The 19,969-nt window shown below is 38.9% G+C and overlaps 1 non-coding gene across 1 annotated transcript; it reads left to right on the plus strand.

Annotated features, from left to right (window-relative positions):
- The first annotated feature begins 9,616 nt into the window (after window positions 1-9,616).
- Window positions 9,617-9,723, plus strand: LOC145019013 (small nucleolar RNA R71). The gene has a single exon (XR_013667333.1). It is a non-coding gene; the product is annotated as a small nucleolar RNA R71 (small nucleolar RNA).
- Window positions 9,724-19,969: the final 10,246 nt, after the last annotated feature.

The raw sequence follows: 19,969 nt of genomic DNA on the forward strand, positions 1-19,969 counted from the left end.
TATAATGAAACCGTACGTCACAGATCCCAAAAAGTTATAATAGATGTGTCATGATAAGAGAGCTGTATCAACATATCATAGTATCTGAAACAAACTCCCAGGATAAAAGAAACTGAAGTTGTGGTGTGTGCGATGCCATCAACCCAAGCTCTTCCCTTTGCTAGTGGGAGTACGTGAAACCAAATCTGAAAACTGTAAGCACGAAGCTTAGTGATCTCCCCAAACTACCACATACCATACAACAACATATAAAGCACATACTGGGCCTTGCCCACTGCATCGGACCGAAATGCGGAAACTGCATCAGACCAAAGTCCGGAACTTACCAGGGCCTTGCCCTCTACATCGGACCGAAATCCGGAAACTGCATCGGACAGAAGTCCAAAACTAACAGCATCAGACCGAAATCCGGAACTAACTGGGACATTGTCCCCTGCATCGGAACAAAGTCTAGAAACTAATTGAGCATAACATATCATAGCATAAACATATCAACTAGCATAAGCACATAAATTGCATAGTGCATCGGACCGAAATCCGGATCACATAACACAAACATACTTGAATCACAAAGACATCAAGCAATCTAATTACTGCATCGGACCGGCATCCGGAACTACTGCTGACTAAACGGGTCAGCATTATGGTCGTAGACTCGTTCCTACTGGAAGGAAAACTCACCTCATAATGTTGGCTGCTGAGATGCTAACTCTAAAAGTGGCTGATTGTTGTTTCGGAACTGTCATGCTACAAATCCCAAAAACACTAGATCAGGTACTTGTAAATGCTCTCATGGTAAAATGACTGTTTTACCCCTGGTCAAAGTCGACTCCCTAGTCAAAGTCAACTTCCAATTGACCGGACTCGACGAGTCGGGGCGCAGACTCGCCGAGTCCCTCCATTACTAACTCTGACATTAACTCACCGAGTCCCTTCCCCACACACTGATTCATCCTGAACTCACAAATCGAAGAAAGACGGGGGACTCGCGACTCGACTCGTCGAGTCCAAGGAACAACTTGCCAAGTCCTAACATGCAGATTTCATACAATCGATTATAATCCAGTCCAGAGCATCTAACTTGCAGATCTAAGCTCCTGGGACCATCTGAACACGTAAAGTTGCTAACTTTACGTGTAACTAAGAAGGAATGAAGCTATTTTTCTCAAACTCTACTTTAATCAGGAAAACTCATCCGACTCGCCGAGTTGTATGAACAACTCATCGAGTCTAATGCAATCTTCATCAGACTCGCCGAGTTGCTCATCCAACTCGTCGAGTCCACGACTATCTTCATATGAGTCGCCGAGTCAGCCTTGCGACTCGCCGAGTCCATTCAGTCCTTTTTCCATACAGACTTGATTTGAGCCATGCAGCGGCTCCAAATCACAGATCCAAGCTTCTAGGGCATGCTTATCATGTAAAGTTGCAAACTTTACATGCATGCATGGCTTTAAAGGCTTCAAATGCCAAATCTAGGCTCTTAATGGGGTTCCAAGCTCAAGAGGGACCACAATCACGACCACAAATGAAACTTTACACTTCTAGAATGCAATGAGGGTCCAGATCTGAAGTATAACCCGATCATAAGGGTTTATCACAAAGGATTTGGAGTTTTTGGGCTTAAGAGTAACAATTCGGGAACAAACAAAATCTACTAGATCAATAAGCAAGATGGAGACTTTATTACCAAAAAAGATGACCACAAATGAGTGTGTTCTGGATCTACTTCCTCTTCCTTGAACTCTTCAACCTTCTCCTTCTTCTACTTGCTCCAAAAGATCTTTCACAAAGTAACAATCACTTAAACACTCTTTAAGGGGGCTAGGGTTTGGTAAAGGATGATCTGAGGGTTATGGAGGCGAGGTTGGGGCGCATTAATGCGTTTAAATAGGGTGCAAACCCTTAATATTAGGGCTTCATCCAGACAGGCGGACTCCCAGAGTCCCAACGTATGGACTCGTCGAGTAGCCAACTCAATTTTCGTGATCATCCCGTCTCTACTCGACGAGTCGGGCTATAGACTCGTTGAGTACCCCTTAAGAACTGAAAATACTTTATTTAAATCACATACCATAAATGAGGCGTTACAACTCTCCCCTAGTTATCTTAGACTTCATCCTTGAAGTCTGCTGTTGTATCTGAAAATAATTCTAGATAATGCTACCTCATCCCCCCCTTCAGACACCCACGTCACTCTAAACCCATTCGGTGTTGCCACTGCACCTACACTAACTGGACCACCTTGTTCCTCAAGTTCTTCGACTTTCGATCTAAGATCACCACTAGTATCTCGATATAATTCAGCCTGCTATTAACCTGAATATCCTCCAAGGGTACAACTGCTGACTCGTCCACCAAACACCTTATCAACTGAGAAACATGGAAAGTGTTGTGGATCTGGCTAAGCTCTGCTGGAAGATCCAACCAATAAGCAACCCGACCCATCAGAGCCAAAACCCTAAAACGACCAATGAACATGGGGCCCAACTTGACCCTCTTCCGAAACCTGATAACACCCTTCCAGGGTGATACCTTCAGGAGGACCATATCACCCACCTGAAAATCCAAGTCCGAATGCCTCTTGCCGGCGTAACTCTTCTGCCTACTCTGTGCAGTCTGCAGTCTGCTACGAACCTCCTGGATCAACTCTATGGTCTTGAGCACCACCTCGGTGCTCCCGATGACTCGCTGACCAACCTTGCCCCAACAAATTCGGGTCCTGCACTTCCTTTCGTAGAGCATCTCGAAAAGGAGGATGGTCAATGCTAGCGTGGTAACTATTGTTATACGAAAATTCTGCTAGTGGAAGATACGTATCCCAACTACCACTGAAGTCTCGAACGGAAGACGGTCAATGCTGATGCTGTTGTTGCTATTGTTGGGCGATCCGATCCAATACATGATCTTCACTTCCCCTTCTTGAGGAAGGACCCTCCGGGACTTCCTCAAGCCATTGCTTTAATCCATCAATCTTGGAACAGACTGTGCTTAAACCACCTGGAAAAGATGGAAGCAGAGTAGGATTTTCGGAGTGTCCTTGGTCTGCTTGACCCGTGGTCAAGTTTGGCCTCGGCTCCGTTCTAGCATGGGCGGAAGAATCGCCCTGTCGGAGGGGAGGGGGGGGGGGAACCTTCTTCCAAGACTTTTCTTTTGCCAAAATTCATCCTCTAAAACCCTTTTCTCCAGCTAAAATTCTTTTAAGACGTAATGAGCAAGAGAATTTATAATATCTGGTTTTTCGAGTTCACGTCGTGACCCGATAAGGCTCACGTCATGAATATGGGAAAAGTGTATTCGGTAAGGACTCTTTCACCCGGATGTTTATCTTCTGGAACACTCCTCTCACGTCATGAACATCAAATTACTCACGTCATGAATATTATAATTTTGTGGCTTTCTTGTGTTTTAAACCTTCAAGTCTCCAAAGTTCCAATTATTGTCAATTCTGGTCCCTTTCTGAGAAAGTGTTTCTACTTTGGCTGCAAATAACAATTCATCCTTATAAATACCATAATTCTATTCAAATAACCAAAATATTAATAGAAATGTAAATAAATATTGCCTAAAATATGTATAAATATGGCAATATCAAATTACCCCACACTTGTGCTTTGATTTCCCTCAAGCAAATCTAATGAGTTCAAACTTAAACCTTCACTACTAGCATCACATAAAACAATCCAATTCTAGCTCAGCCATTATGCCAAGACCTCAACGTATGCATTCGTCTCTAAAATGTTTCCTAAGCAACCCCCCTCAATTCTAAATACTCACAATCCTCATAAACACGCGCCCACTTCTTTTGAACGATTCTCGTTTTATGCATCCCTCCGAATCCATCCGCAGAAAACTTTCTTAACCTCAAGGTATTTTTTTAAATCTACCCAAGCATACATAAACTAGATAATTACAACTTTTAATATACCATACTACGGAGCTCGTGAATTCTTCACTTCTTGTTTGATTTCTTCAATTTCACCACCTTCTTGTGTGATTTTTGGTATATTTGACTTGTGATTTTTCATCATTCTTGATCTTTTGATCTTCAAACTTTTATAACTCCAAAATGTCTTCAACTTTTTCACTTTTTGGTAATCTCTCTCTCTCTCTCTCTACATGTACTTACTTTTTTTCACTCAAACCCTTACATGCTTAAGCAGGGGCGCTTAACTTCAACCCTTACTGGTTAAGTTAGTAGTTTTCCTGGATACATTCTAGTACATGCTGCTAAACATGTTGCATTCCTTAAACTAAGCGAGGTTGTGTTTTTGTCCCATGACTTCACTAGAATAAAGGAGGTCAAAATGCACTAAAACGTGTATCGGCTCAACTAAACATTTGAGCTGTCATCGGATTACCCCATACAACGCTAACAACTTAAGTTTAGATTATCATTTTACTAGAATTTTTATTTAGATTATTATTTCAAATCTATTTCTAAATTTTTCAAGATTTACTAAATTCTAGCAATTTACTTTTTCTACCCCCTACCCCACACGTATTACATACAATGCCCTCATTGTATGCATAAACTAAATTAAAAACAATAAAAGGGATAAAAAGGAACAGACTCCATGGGGATAGACGTGGCAACATCAAACTCTAAACGCGCGGTCGAAAAATAAGCATCTTGAATATGGAACTTCTTCTAAACAGGAACGTGGATCTTGATCTCGTGAAATGAGCCAACAAGCGAACAAGCAATGAGTCGAGAATTCAATATCCCATAAGAGTAGTGTAAGTCTTCCAAAACGTATAGAAATAATGTGGGAGAGCATACGCCACAGTGTATAATAGAGGGAATGGCCATAATGCTCAAGATAAAAACTCCAAATGTAGTGAAAATAGAAAACTCACGACGTGAGTAATATAGTTTCATTATGTGAAGTCGCAGGAATGCAGATTCTGAAATCCCTTGTATCCCAACTCACGACGTGAGTATTATAGGCTCACGACGTGAATACTGGGCAACTGTAGAGTAAAACTTCCCATTCTTCTTATTATTTTTGGCATTCCATTCCAATATCTAAATTAATAAGGCACTTCTGAATGTAGAATTTCTATGAATCCTTGCTAATTTCATCCTTTTTTCTCGACTCACCTCACACTTATGTTTAATTGTGGGTCTCGACTCTTAACTTCTTAAACTCTAACGACACTTGTCTAAATGAACACGACTCTTAACTCGACTTCACTCCCTTCCCAAAACTCCTTAGCAAGCTGTAATCAAACAACCAAAAGAAAATAAAGTAACATAATAATAAACCAACAAGTGTTTCAAAGTTATCAAACAAATTAAAACCAAACAAACAAGAAACTGAAAACTAAATAAAAACATCAAATCAATCATCCTCATCATCATCATGAACTCCACTTGTACCAGCTCCATCTCCCCCTTGTCCTCGATACTCAGTCCACCTAGAGCAAATGGGGTAATGATACCCAAGGTGAGGAGGTTGCTCCACATGCAAATGTTGCACCATATTTTCGACAGTCCCGCCAATCCAATTGACACTAAGCGAAAGTTGATAAAAATATTTGGACATATCATCCCCAAAATTGGGTCCTCCAATGGGTGGTTGTTGGTGCACCGGTTGTCCTCGTTCACCTCTCCCTCTCACATTCCTTCGCTTTGGCCATGGTTGCTGCTCGGGTTCATCACCTGACTGCTCACCACCCTCATCATCTGATGCCAAAATACCCCAGTGAGATCCAAAGTTCCTAACAAACCGCATTGTATCCAAATAACCCATGCTAAACTCATTCCCATCCATGCAAGTCATGGAACGATTGATATCAGGAACAAGCAAACCATATGATCGAGCCAAACGTGTAATGAATTTCCCTCCACAGATAGGGCTCCCATGACGACAACTAGCAACATAATCAACCAGAAAGCGTGCCAAGAAGTAAGGAATGTTGCAACACACTCCCGCGTGTAAGATACACCATAAGAAGAACAAATTTTTCTTTGTTACTTTATCCCCATGCCTTCTGTGGTTGATGGAAACATGATAAATCGGTGGTGTAATCGATGGATAGGGTACCGAATGCTGCTCTCAGGAGACACTCCGGAATTGAATGTCCCGGAGGCAATATTATGATAGAAACCAAACCTAGTAGCACCATCTACATAAAACATGCCCAACTCAGGAGTGATTGCCTCTTGGGGATTACAAATCCCCACCCTCCAAGAAAACTCCACGAGGGTGCATTTGTGGTACTCTCCCCCAAGATGGAATACCAAAGCTTGCTGAAATGAGGGTCTTGGACATTCTCTTGGAATGTCACTGTCGAGAAGAACTCCACACAAAATTCCTTATAAACCCTCTCTTGAATGCGGGAAAGATTAAGCCACCCCGAACAAGTAAACAAAAAACCACCTCCAATAAACATTTTTTGTAAGAAATGGGGACAACCTATCCACAAGTCCAACTTCCCTTAAACGAGTCCAATTTGTGGTGGGTGCAACGTCAATCTCCTTATTGTAAAGCCACCCTAAATGGTTGTTCCAGCGAGTCAAAATTTCTCGGGGCATTATTGTTGGGAAATTGTAGAACGGATGTAAACTCACTACTTCAGTTGATGCTTCCCTCCTAGGAGCCATTTCTGCATAAATAATCATAAAACATAGCCAACAAAAACACCCCAACAGATTAGAAGTAAACAGAACAAAAATTGTCAAGTTCCAGGATTCACGTCGTGAATCCATAAATGTTCACGTCATGAACTCGTAAACATAACTGAGAAACTCCTAGGCTGTGTACACATCGGGCTAACACAATGCTTGGGGTTTATTGTCATAACATTTCTAAGCAAATTCTAGGAGCATGTAGTAACAAATTCAAACTTTTACGGGATGGATGTTGATAATATAATGAAAAACAAATCCTAACCCCTAAATCTAGCAATTAAATCAATAATAGACAATGTACAGAAGATTAAATTACCTAATTTTGGAGGATTACGTAAGCAACAAGTGACTAAATGACGGAATCGGCCGCAATCACGAAGAGGGGACCAGAAACAACTTCTCACTTCGTGGGAAATAAAGAATGAAGTAGGTCAATGAGTTTTCTATCTTAAATCTGTGGTCCCGAGTGTTTCAAGATTCACGTCGTGAATCTTAAAGGGTTCACGTCATGAGTCCGTTTGGGCTGTACAATTGGGTCATTTAATAATATAAAATTGTAACACGGAGTGGGTTGGACTAATAATGTGCTAAGGAATATATTGTCCGTTCAACTTGGACTCGCGTCGTTAATCATAATGATTCACGTCGTGAATACTATCCGACCATGAAATTAATTATAAACTCCAAATTTGTCTATTAACTAGATTTTTAATTAGTACCAATTAATTTTTAGGGACCCCACACTCAATGTTATATTGTGTATAAAGTGATTTTGATGATATGATCTATTTCCCTACAACTAAAAACGCAAAAACTAAAAAGAAAAAGAAAGAAAACACAAACCAAACTCGGGTTGCCTCCCAAGAAGCGCTTCTTTTCTAGGAGTCTTGAGCTGGACTCCGTGCCTCCTACGTTGAATCTTCAGATGAGTCCATCACCAGCTAGATTTTCTGATCCTTCCACCACCTCTTGTATGCTTGGACTCGTCTAATGTACCCCTTTTTCGAATTTTCCTTTTTAGCTTTCGCCTCGTTTCTGTCAAACTTCCTTTTGGTCCCTTTTGTTTCCAATTTTTCTTCAGTCTTCTTTAGCTCAATACGGTCCTTCTCTTCTTTCACCATTGGAACCGTTTCCTTATAAGTAACCTCGTCCTCATCACTTGACATCTCATCACTTTCCTCACTTATCAAAGATGTTGGTTTTGTATAAGTAATGACTTCAACGAAAAATGGAACGGATGCTCTTGGTTTAGTGCGTTTGAATTGATCAATTGTCTTGATTTCTTCTTCCATAAGCTTTTCTAATTCTTCAAGTTCATTGTCTTCATCAATATTGAACACTTCACCCTTAACATCATATCCTTGAAATCCATCTTCCATTCCAAAAATTTCCTTATCATCTGCAACTCTTAAAGTGAGCTTGGATTCGCGTATATCAACCAAAGCCCCAACAATATTTAGTAACGGTCGACCAAGAATAATCGGAACATCGGGATCTTCTTTCATATCTAAAACCACAAAATCTATTGGAAAAACGAATTTCCCATTTTTTACAAGAATATCTTCCACAATGCCCTCGGGTTGTGTCACTGAACAGTTTGCCATGTGAATAGTCATCCTTGTAGCCTTCATTTTTTGAATGTTCAACTTTTATTAAAATGAAAAAGGCATTAAATTTATGCTAGCCCCAGAATCGGCTAAAGCATAAATCTTCATATTATTCCCAAACTCACATGGAAGAGTGAGGCGTCCAGGATCTCCCATCTTCTTAGGCAACTCTCCCAATACAACTCTTGAGCTTCTTTCACTAAGAATGACCTTATAATTCTTTTTCAACTGCTGACGGGTGTCTACAAGATCTTGTAGGAGCTTCGCGTATGCTAAAATTTTCGAAAGTGAATCGATAAAAGGGGTATTAATTGGAATATCCATTATTAGCTGAATAAACCCTAGATGTTCCCTTTCCAGTGAACTAGGATTAGCTCGAGACAGGAATGGTAAAGGCGGTCGATAAGAAGGAATGAATTCTGACTTTTTCTGTTCAGACCGAGCCCACTATGTGAGCATAGCAGACTCGCGACGTGATCCTGGTGTTTCAGCAATGTCTTCATTTTCGAGCTTCGGCTTCTTTGGCTCTAGATCGGGCTGCTTTGGTTCCACTTCTAGTGCCTCCAAGAACTCAGAGATTGCCTCTTATTTTGTATAAATAGCTATAACATGAGTTCGAGCTTTCTTTTCGAGAAGTTGTGAAGATAATTTGTTACTAACCAAAGTAGTGAGTTGACCAACTTGGACTTTGAAACTTTGAATCAATGCTTGATGATTTCTTAATGAAGCTTTCTGGTCAATCGTCATTTTGTTCTATTCTTTCATCGTATTCATGTGTTCCTTTAGCACTGCATCGGTATCATCATGTCTTCTCTCAGATGCTTCCATGAATCGGGTTAACATGTGTTCTAAGTCTACTTTCTTCTCGGTTGGTGGCTGCTCTTTTTGGTAGAAGCCTCAGCCTGTCTGCTTATATTTCTCTTCTGTTTTCTTCTTGTATTCTTCGTATGGTAGCCACTCTTTCTTTGGTTTTCTTCAGTCCTCATCGTATTTATCTACACTTGAATAGCAAACTTGAGCCTTCTTGTTCCCATATTCATCCAAATGGCAATCTTTAGTCAAGTGTGGCCCATGACATCGTTCATAACCAACTCTAATTGCATTAATTGATTAGTCCATTTGGGTTAATCTCCGGTCCATAGTATTTAGCATTGCCATCATAGCAACCATTTCGTCAGAATGTGCACTCCCAACTCCTTTCACGCTTTCATTCCTTGGATTGTGGTATTCATGAGAATGTTTTGCTAATTCTTCAACTAATTCACTAACTTCGACCAGATTTTTCTTTATAAGTGGTCCTTGAGAATCAAGGAGTTGCCTTGTCATGACATTGACCCCATCATAGAATATATACGCTTATTGTTGAATGTTAAGGTCATGTTGAGGACAATTCCTTAACAACCCATAGTAACGCTCCCATGCTTCGTAAAGTGACTCCCCCAAGTTTTGCTCAAAGTTAGCTATTGCCTTCTTGAGTTTAACTATCTTGGATGGTGGACATAATTGGTCTAGAAATTGCACATGCATTTGAGCCCAAGTAGTGATTGTGCCAGGTGGAAGTGCTTTTAACCAATCCTTAGCAGCTCCTTTAAAAGTAACGGGAAGCATCCTTAGCAAGATGGTATCTCTGTTAACATTCGGGACATTAAAGTAATCAGCAATGTCGTTAACTTCATCTAAGTGCTTAAACGCATCCTCATGATATTTTCCATAGAATGGGATATCTTTCAGTGCAGAAAGGATATGTCCTTTCAGCTCGAATGTGCCAGTGGCAGGAATGACAGGTTGTACCAAGACTGGACCAACATCATCTCGAATTCTTTTTCTATAAGCTCCCATGGACATTTCTTCAATGTTTGCCATCTCGTTCATTGGCTCGTTCTCGGGTTCACTTGTACGCAGTTCAAATTTAGGCTCAGTATCGTATTCAGATTCGGTTTGGATAGGTATTTGATCTAAGTTTTCAACCTTGCTCTTGTTCTTTGAAGATGAACTTGACTCCCCCGTTTTCTTCACCAAATTATTTGATAACACTGACTTGAATTCTTGTAAATTCGTTTTCTTTGGTGTTTGATCTTCTTTCACGTTGTTATCCTTCTTTTTGTGAATTGCGGACTCAGGATCTTCAAGTGGTGGCACCAAAGGTGTGTTAGAGCCTCTGGTCATGAACTCTTGAAATAAAACAAAATAAAAATGTAAAACTGAACTAAGAAAGATAAACTAAAAAAACAAATAGAACTAAAAATACTAGTTCTCACGTCGTGAACAATAAAGCTCACGTCATGAGTTCTGTAATGAAGAAAAATAAATGAAACAAAAAAATAACTTATTGCAGGGTTTACCCTACAAAAAGGATCGATTAAACTAAAGCGAACAAACTAATAATTAACTAAGTCGTTCCCCAGCAACGGTGCCAAAAACTTGATGCGTGCAATAAGCTATACCTAATTTTAATATTTATAACCTAACTTCCTTACTAACTAAATTGCACTTAGGCAGTGTACCTAATCGATTTATAGAATAGTTGGGTAAGCTGGGTGTCGATCACAGGGAACGGTGCTAACTAATTAATCTATTTATCCTTAAATTTACCTAATTACTAACAAAGTGAGGGGTCTTATCTACTTTTGCAAGATCAGACGAACTTAAATCAATTTCAATCAATTACTAAAAACACTATCGTTTAGTTCGAATCCACTTCTTCTTTATGGTTAGTTAACAATCATGGATAATCAAATTTAGCTATCTAATTTATATTGTATTAGTAATTTAGGTCTAAATTTACCAATAGTTAACTAATTCATGTAAAATTATGCATGATCACACAATTAAACACAAGATTGGCTATAATGAAGAATATGTTATGTAAGATCATGTAAACACAATTGTGGTCATAATTTATGTTCTCTAGCACAACTAAACTTATTTACTTCACTTACTAACTAGGATTTTGGTCAATCCTAGCTCTATCAATTCAATGTTCACTAAATCACTTGGTAAACAAGTTCATGCAGTTTAATGGTCACTAAGCTACACAGAACATGAATTCAAGTAACTAAAGAAACAAATATTAACATGCTAGGTAGTAACAAATCAAACACAAGCAATTTACCAATTAAGAAAATCCTTTATCGATAAACTAATCCAAAAGTCAGAAGCTTCATCTAGCTGAACAATAGTAGCTAGATTCAATTGCTCACAGCAACAATCAAGCAAAAATAATTCAAACTATAAGACATGTTCAAGTATCAACACTAATTATGAATGTCTACTCTTTTGGTGTTGACAACCTTCTTCCAATACTTTTCTTCTGCCAAAATTCGTCTTCTAAAACCCTTTTCTCCATCCAAAAGTCTTTTAAGTCGTAATGAGCAAGAGAATTTATAATATCTGATTTTTCGAGTTCACGTTGTGACCCGATAAGGCTCACGTCGTGAATATAGGAAAAGAGTATATGACAAGGACTCTTTCACCCGAATGTTTATCTTCTGTAACACTCATCTCACGTCATCAATATCAAATTACTCACGTCGTGAATATTGCAATTTCGTGGGTTTCTTGTCTTTTAAGCCTTCAAGTCTCCAAAGTTCCAATTATTGTCAATTTTGGTCCCTTTCTTCGAAAATGTTTCTACTTTGGCTGCAAATAACAATTCACTCTTATAAGTACCATAATTCTATGAAAATAACCAAAATACTAATAGAAATGTAAATAAATATTGCCTAAAATATGTATAAATATGGCAATATCAGGTGACATGACTTCGCCAATGATGTTGAGTTCATTAACATTGAGCTACAATAGATGAGATTGACAGGGATAGTGTAGTGAGTTGCTATAATAATTTATGAAACAAACTGTTTACATAGACAAAGTATGAATTGATAGCGATGATCTTTACAGGAAACAAGAGGTCTGTTATAATAGTGTGTATAAAAGTTACATAGAGTTCGGAAAACTTGACCTTGGTGTAGGTCTAAAATATACCACATAGAGAAACTTGACAACACAAAGATCTAACGAAACAATACTTACTAGACAGGGATATTTACATGAAAAAAGTACTACTTAGAGTACATACTAACGTTATTTCACCACCCAAGGGTGGAGTGAGTGGTGTATCCTTTACTTGCGACGGGAACTGATCAGAGAAGCATTGGGTTCTACCAATTGACGCTCCATCTCTAGCATACACAATTCATGCCTTGCCTGGCGTGCTCGAAGTTCCCCGACTTCAGTTTGAGTTGCAATCAGCTCTCTCTGCAAAGCTTTATTTTGATTTATGGTTCTTCTATTAGTTGATTCTAACTATCGGATGTGAACTGTATTGACTCTGGTGTTTGCATCATTCTCCTCAGTTCGTTGGATAGTTGCCCTTCCTTGCTCACCATTCCGAGCAATCTGGTGAACCAGTATAGGAAGGACTGTGTCTGCCGAGCCTCCCTCGCTCAGATTGTAGAAGCTCCGGTCTCCATTGTACGGAGGGGGTTGACCCTGTTCGCAACTCCACCTATACTTTTGTAAAAGTTCTATTTTAAAAAGTATAACTCTTAATCAGAGTGCTTTTGCACAATTGTGTTTATAGCTGTATATCAAAAATGGTTTTGATATACTTAGTTCACTATAAACAATGCTCTGATACCAATCTGTCACACCCCCAAAACTGAACGGCAGAAACGTTCGGAGGTGGAAGACGTCATATTCAGTAACATAACAATTGAATATTAAGAGAAAGTACACACCACCATAACATATATTTGAAAATTTTACATGATTGTATCGATTACATGTTTAAAAGTCAATTACATCATGATGAATTCCAAAAGATGATGTTAAAGCCAGAGCGTTAATCCGCAAAAGTAGCCACTAACCCTGATTAGAGGTTTCCTGAGAATACAAGTTATTTCAAGAAAAAAATGTCAACAATTAAGTTGGTGAGTTTATAAGTAGTGATTTGAGTAAACGTATGTCATTCAAAAGTTTGTGTATGTTCTCCATAAAATTTGATATTTTCTTATAAGTATATGAAATGACTTATGAATCGTTGTTTGCATGAAATGAATGTATTGAGCCAGGAAAATCCCATATTTTCCTAAAAATGAAAAATAGTCTTAAATGACCAAGACTGTGACTTGTAAGCAATATGTCATGCTTAAAATGATGATGCATAGTCGTATTATAAAACAAAACTACAAGAAGATCGTATTTGTATATGAAAAATAACTGTAATAGTCACTTTTACCCGTGAAAACATAATACCATAATAATTGTCTATCCAATGGGTTTTCATAACCGTACTATCATAATTTGCCTGTAGCAATGTTCTTCAGGCATCATAATGTTATGACACTTGTCACCCCGCGGACTATAGCTAACAGTCAGGGTGTGAGATCATTAGTCCCGTATAGATCTATACACACTTGTCACGTTCTCCGGGTGGAAGATTCTTGTTATAAAACATGACTTTTTAGCGGTACCTTGATTGGTATAGTGAAGACAAATGACTCACGGATTCTCAATTAAGTCATGTATTAGAAATGAATATGTTTGTCTCTGAAATAATTACTCTTTTTTACAGTGTTGATAAAGGCATAATAATGGTTACCCTTGATATGATGCAAACATATAAATAAAACTTATAATGTTTATAATTATGTTTCATCCCGAGAGGGTAAAGTGGTGTAAGATGTTTGCATGTTAACAAAATCCATATGATACTTATAAAAACAACATGAAATGTATAACAAAAGATTGATGTTTTCACACGGGATTACCGTGTGTTTACTTGTATCCCCCTCCCCTCTCGTAAAGTGTTCAAAAGTATTTAAAATAAGTTAAAAGCGTAGAAATTTGGGTATGAAATCACCTGGTAGCTTGAAGAAGGCGAGACAAAAATCGAGCAGAACTTCGACTGGAGAAAGTTGATTTCTCGTGATTCTCGGGAATCTCGGGAGCGTAAAACTTCCTTCAGAACTTTGATATGAAAAATGGGGCTTCGGGATGGCTTCGAGGGGTTAATGCAAAAAAAAAGCACGTGAATGAGAATAATTGGGCAACTAAACCCGGAACACCCTTGAGTTCTATTTATAGGCATGATTCAGGCTTCACATCGTGAACCCAAAGGAGTCCACGTCATGAAAATCTCTCCCACGTCGTAAACCTGAAGGAGTCCACATCGTGAAAATCTCTCCCACGTCGTGAAGCTTGATCTTATATCTTCCTTGAAAGCGACGTCTGTTGGCTAGGCCTGGAACCCATCAATCAAATTCTCACGTCGTGGGCTGCTTGACAGCCTCAGATCTTGTGTCATGAACTTCAGAAATTCATATCCCTCGCATACAAGCTCCAATTTTGACGTTCTTTATATGCACGCGTAGTTGAGATTATGCTTTACAACTCTCGTTTAGACTTCGTTGGCTAATTTTAACTTTATTTTTAATATTACATTTTTAATAGGCCAGGACAAGAAAAATCCGTTAAAAATCCACAACTTCTTCATCCAATGTCCGTTTTCATCTGTCTTTTTACCGTTGTACTACTATTGTCGAGATCTTCGATTCTCGTTTAGGTTGCGTTGGCTAAAAGTCGCCCGATCTCTATTTCGAGTTTTTAGATATCTACTACTATGTCTGAAACTTCGAAAAATCATAACTTCCTCATATGAAGTCAGATTTGGGCGTTCTTTTTGTCTACGTTTATGGTTTAATGATATCTACAACTTTCATCTAGATACCTAAGGTTGAAAAGTATATTATTAAAACTTTGCATTTTATGCTTAACAACGTTTTACTGGTTTTACTACGAATCTTAAATTGGTCATAACTTATTCGTTATAACTCAGATTTCAGTGTTCTTTATATTTATGAAAACCTTTTTACGATATCTACCACTTGGAACATCCCAATTATGGTTACTGAATAATTTATTTTTGACCTAGTTTTTGTTGGTGTTACAGACGAGTGGTTCGAATTTTGTGTCGGATCAGACTCTCGAGTTTGAGTTTGGCTCTAGTGGTGTATTGAGTAGGCGAAATGAGAATTTCGGATTCAGAAATAGGTCTCATTTTGAGGGGTATTGTTTGTCATCCGACGTCTCAGTCCTAAGTGGGTCAGTTCGTTGGTATGGAAGGGACAAAGAGATGCATAGAACTAATGAATAAAAGACAACAAAGATTGAGGGTGAGACGATTTCAGTTGGGATTTTAGTTTTTGCTTGGGGTAAAGCGAACTTCGTAACTCGTGTGTCAGAGTGGGCTGAGATAGTTATTGTGAGAAGGATGTTAGTGAGATGTTTTGGGTATGCTTCAGGTACCCTTTGAAGGATCAACTGTTGGGTCGGGAGTTGAATTGGTGCTCAAGTGTTGAATGGAATATTGGAGAGGAATTTGAGGCTTATGAGATGTCACAGGATACTTTTGAGCGAGCATGACCATTTTCTTGTGTCTGAGGACAATGTGTTGAGAGTTCACTATTCAGATGGGTTTTGTTTGCAGTTGGTGAGTTCCCTGGAGTGATGTGATCCTTTAAATCCTTGGAGTAGGATCTGGATTGTTTAATATATCTGGGATACGTTATCGGTAGCCAATTTTCAGACATTGACTTGTTTTATCAATCGCAACGAAAGAATCAGAGGGGCAGTGAGTTATTGGGGTCTGTTATTCGTGGAGCGAATAACATGGTGATGTCTTGAGAGGGCGGTCTGGCAGTGAGACGGACCACTAGGGTTTCCAGATTCTGGATAGTCAGAAGGGGGATCACGACGGTAGAGGGACATAACCTTTTATGGGTTTGGAAGTTCCTGTTCGGATTCAGGTGTCTAGCGAGAAAGATAGTTGTGTGGTATGGGATCCTTTCGGTGATGCTTCTAGGGTTATTGGGTTCGATCTATGTGTTCTTGAGAATGGATTTTGAGGGCGAAATCTAATTCAAGTGGGGGAGAATTGTAACATCCAGACTTTCAAGTGCATTAAGATGTTTAACTTTGAGATTTGTGGAGTGACTCGGCGAGTTGTGAGCCCAACTCATCGAGTAAAGTCGAGTTGTCCGCGTGACAATAACGAATGGATTCGCCAAGTCAGAGAGCCGACTCATCGAGTAGGTGTTGGGCAGAGAAACCTTAATTTCTGAGGGTTGGGTTAAAGGACCTTAAGTCGCCTCATCAACCTCCTTACTTCTAGAGAGAAACCCTAATCGCTTAGAAGCAACTAAAAGAGAGAAAAGACATAATTTTGGGCATGTTGTGACCTTTTAGAGGAAGAAGTGGAGAGCATCAAAGTTTGGATCAAGAAGAGGCTTTTGGATCCAAAGATTCTTCAGAGTTTTGCTTCAATTGGAGGTAAAAAGATGCTAGCTTGATCATTTCCTTATGAGATCTTGTTTAAGGAATTTTTAGGGTTTTCTTCCATCTATCTTGTGTCATGGAGTGATTGGTTCATGGATTGAGGTTGGAACCTCGGATCTGGACTATAAGTTGCCATGTAAGTCCGAAGACTCGAGCTTTATTGAGCTGGAGGCAAGCTCTTGTGCTTCTAGCCCTTATTGGTGCATGTATTGGAATTATGAGCCTTATATTCCATGTATGAACGAACGTAAAGCTAGCAGATTGACGTGCTGTTCGAGCCTTGAATTGATAGATCTGGAGTGTGGGGTTGTAGATGTGACAACCCGATATTTCGAGACAATGAAATATAACATTAGTCAAATATAGGTAAAAATTAAACTTTCCTAAAACCTTATATGGGTTAAATAAAGTAGTAGGAATCGTGTCAAGGTTTTCATACATATGAAGAACCCTAAAATCTAAGTTATAACGAAGAAGTTATGGCCAATCGAATATTCTCGGCAAAACCGACAATACTGATAAACGTAAAACGCGAAGTTTCAATACAATAGTTTTTGGCCTTAGGTATCTAAATCAAAATTTTATATATCATCAAACCGTAAATGTACATAAATAGAACGTCCAAATCTGACTTCGTATGAGGAAGTTGTGATTTTTCTAAGTTACAGATATAACAGTAGACAGCTAAAAACTCGAAATAGAGATCGAGAGACTTTTAGCCAACACAATCTAAATGAGAATCGAAGGGTTCAACAATACTAGCGCAACGGTAAAAAGTCTGACGAAAACGGACGTCGGATGAAGAAGTTATGGAACTTTAACGGACTTTTCCTGTCCCGACCTATTAAAAATATAATATTAAAAATAAAGTCAAAAATAGCCGATGGAGTCTAAATGAAAGTTGTAGATCGTAGTCTCACCTTCGTGTGGATATAAAGAACGTCGAAAACGGAGTTCGTATGAGAAAGATATGAATTTTTGAAGTTTGCTAATTAATTAAAATATAAATTTAATTAAAACCCGGTACTATCCGAAGAACGAGTCAGCGGTCCGATCCCTCGTACGCCCAACGTACTTGGATGCTAGGCTCCGGTTCGTCCATGTTGCTCCAATGTTTCGACCGAGGATGCGCTCATGCATGACGCATGAGTACGCAACACGTACTCTAGTACGCCCCGCGTAACGCAACCTCTCAGACCCCTATAAATAGAGATGCGAGGGTGCCGGCCAAAATTGCTAATTTCCTTCCTTTCTCGCGCCGAAGCTCTGTGTTTCAACCCTCGGAATCATCCCAAAGGCCCGGTTTTCATATCCAAGGTGGGAAGAAAGTTTTACACTCCCGAGACTCCCGAGATTTCCCGAGAATCTCGAGATATCCGCTTTCTCGAGTAGAAGTTCTGCTCGGTTTTCGTCACGCTTTCTTCAATCGATCAAGTGAGTTCATACCCCTTTCAAACACACTTTAAATACATTTTAAATGCTTTTATACTCTATAGGGGGGGGGGGGGGGGGAATACAAGTAAACATACGGTTATTATCGTGTATTTTATAAAGTTTCACTTCACTTGTTTTTATTGAATAAATCACTTGTAATTCCTTACTACTATGGAAAACTCTTGTCATACTTTGCGTGCATTAGACTTATACAAAGTATATAGTGATTTCAAAGTACCTTTCGTTGCTAAGTCGTTTTATACATTCTAAAAATTATGATTTATGCTTTGTCAAACATTGTGAAAAAGGATAAACTTTGCATACAAAACTATCACTTTAATACAGACTTAGTTGAGAATCCATGAGACGTGTATATCTTCAAACACTACTTTCTTATTAGAAAGTAATGCTGCAAGTCCTGTCTATAACCAGAGTCTCCCGTTAGGAGAACGTGTCAAATGTGTATAGATCTATACGGGAAGTCATGATCCCGCGCCCTGACTGTTAGCTACAGTCCGTCCTTTGGGGTGACAGTTGTCATAACGCTGCGATGCCTGAAGAACGTCGTTACAGGCATATTATGTTTAGTATGGTTATAAAACTCACCGGATATACAATTATTATGGTATTATGCTTTTATGAACGAGTAGCTATTAAAACTATTCTTCATCTAACAAATGCGATCTTCGTATAGCTTTATTATATAAAACTATGACACAACTTTTAAGAACGTCAGTTGCTTGCGATTTTCGGTCTTAGAGACTGCCAGTTATGTTAGGAAAATAAGGGTTTTTCCTGTATACAAACCAAACAACTAATATGAAAATAAGGGATTTTCCTGGTGCAATTATTTACAACTTATAACACGAACATTCATATGCATTTCATACTTTTATAAGAAAATAAGGGATTTTTTTGGAAAACACAACAATTCATATCTCAACCATTAGGGAAAATATGGGATTTTCTGGATCTAATACATTCATTTACAACACAAGAAACCATAACTCTTTACATTTGAAATACTGCGTTTTCTGGAAAACATACACGAACTTTCGAATGGCGTACATTTTCTCAAAACACTACTCATGAACTCACCAACTTAATTGTTGACACTTTCTCCTTGAAATAACTTGTATTCTCAGGGAACCGCTAAGCAAGTTTGGAAATCAACTTTTGGGATTGATGCGCTGGCGTTAATTACTTCTTTTTGAAAGATGTTTATGTATTTATCTTTTGAACATGTAATGAATACAATTATGTAAACATTTTTAAAACCTTTATATATGTATGGTGGTGTGTACTTTCCTTTCTATGAACTGTTATGATACTGAATATGATGTCCTCCGCCCCCGAACGTTTCCGCCGTTCTGGTTTGGGGGTGTGACAGTAGATCTTCTTAGAATCGTCTTAATGAGGATTGAGTTTGAATGTACTCGCCGAGTCAATGAGCTGACTCGACAAGTCGGTGAGGGTTTGTCCCGATGAGCTTGATCATGCGATAACTCGGCAGGTTGGGGTTCAACTTGACGAACTGAGCTGGACCTTCATGAGACTTCTGAGAAAAAGAGTGGACTCGACGAGTCACATGGGTGCACTCGACGAGTCGGGTCACACATGGACTATTGACTAGAGTTTGACTTCTGTTGACTTGAGGGTTTGGTCAAACATGAGTAATGGAGACCATAGAGGGGTAAAATGGTCTTTTATCCACTGCAAGATTTAGAGAGAGAAAGAGTAGCCTTCGTTTTTTTTTATTCTTGAAAAGAGTATTAATTAGAGATACCCATCATTTGTGTTAGGCGGAGGCTAGTTCGAGATTCGAGTACGAGGTCATTTGCTCATTTGCTTTCGAGGTGAGTCTTCTCACTATACTTTACTTAGAGTGGTGTTTATGTGTGACCAGAGGGTATTATGTGCTTACTTGAGTTATGTATTTTGTCAGTGTGAT

Source organism: Lactuca saligna, chromosome 9, assembly GCF_052625555.1.
Source record: "Lactuca saligna cultivar CGN05327 chromosome 9, ASM5262555v1, whole genome shotgun sequence".
Classification (NCBI taxonomy): domain Eukaryota; kingdom Viridiplantae; phylum Streptophyta; class Magnoliopsida; order Asterales; family Asteraceae; genus Lactuca; species Lactuca saligna.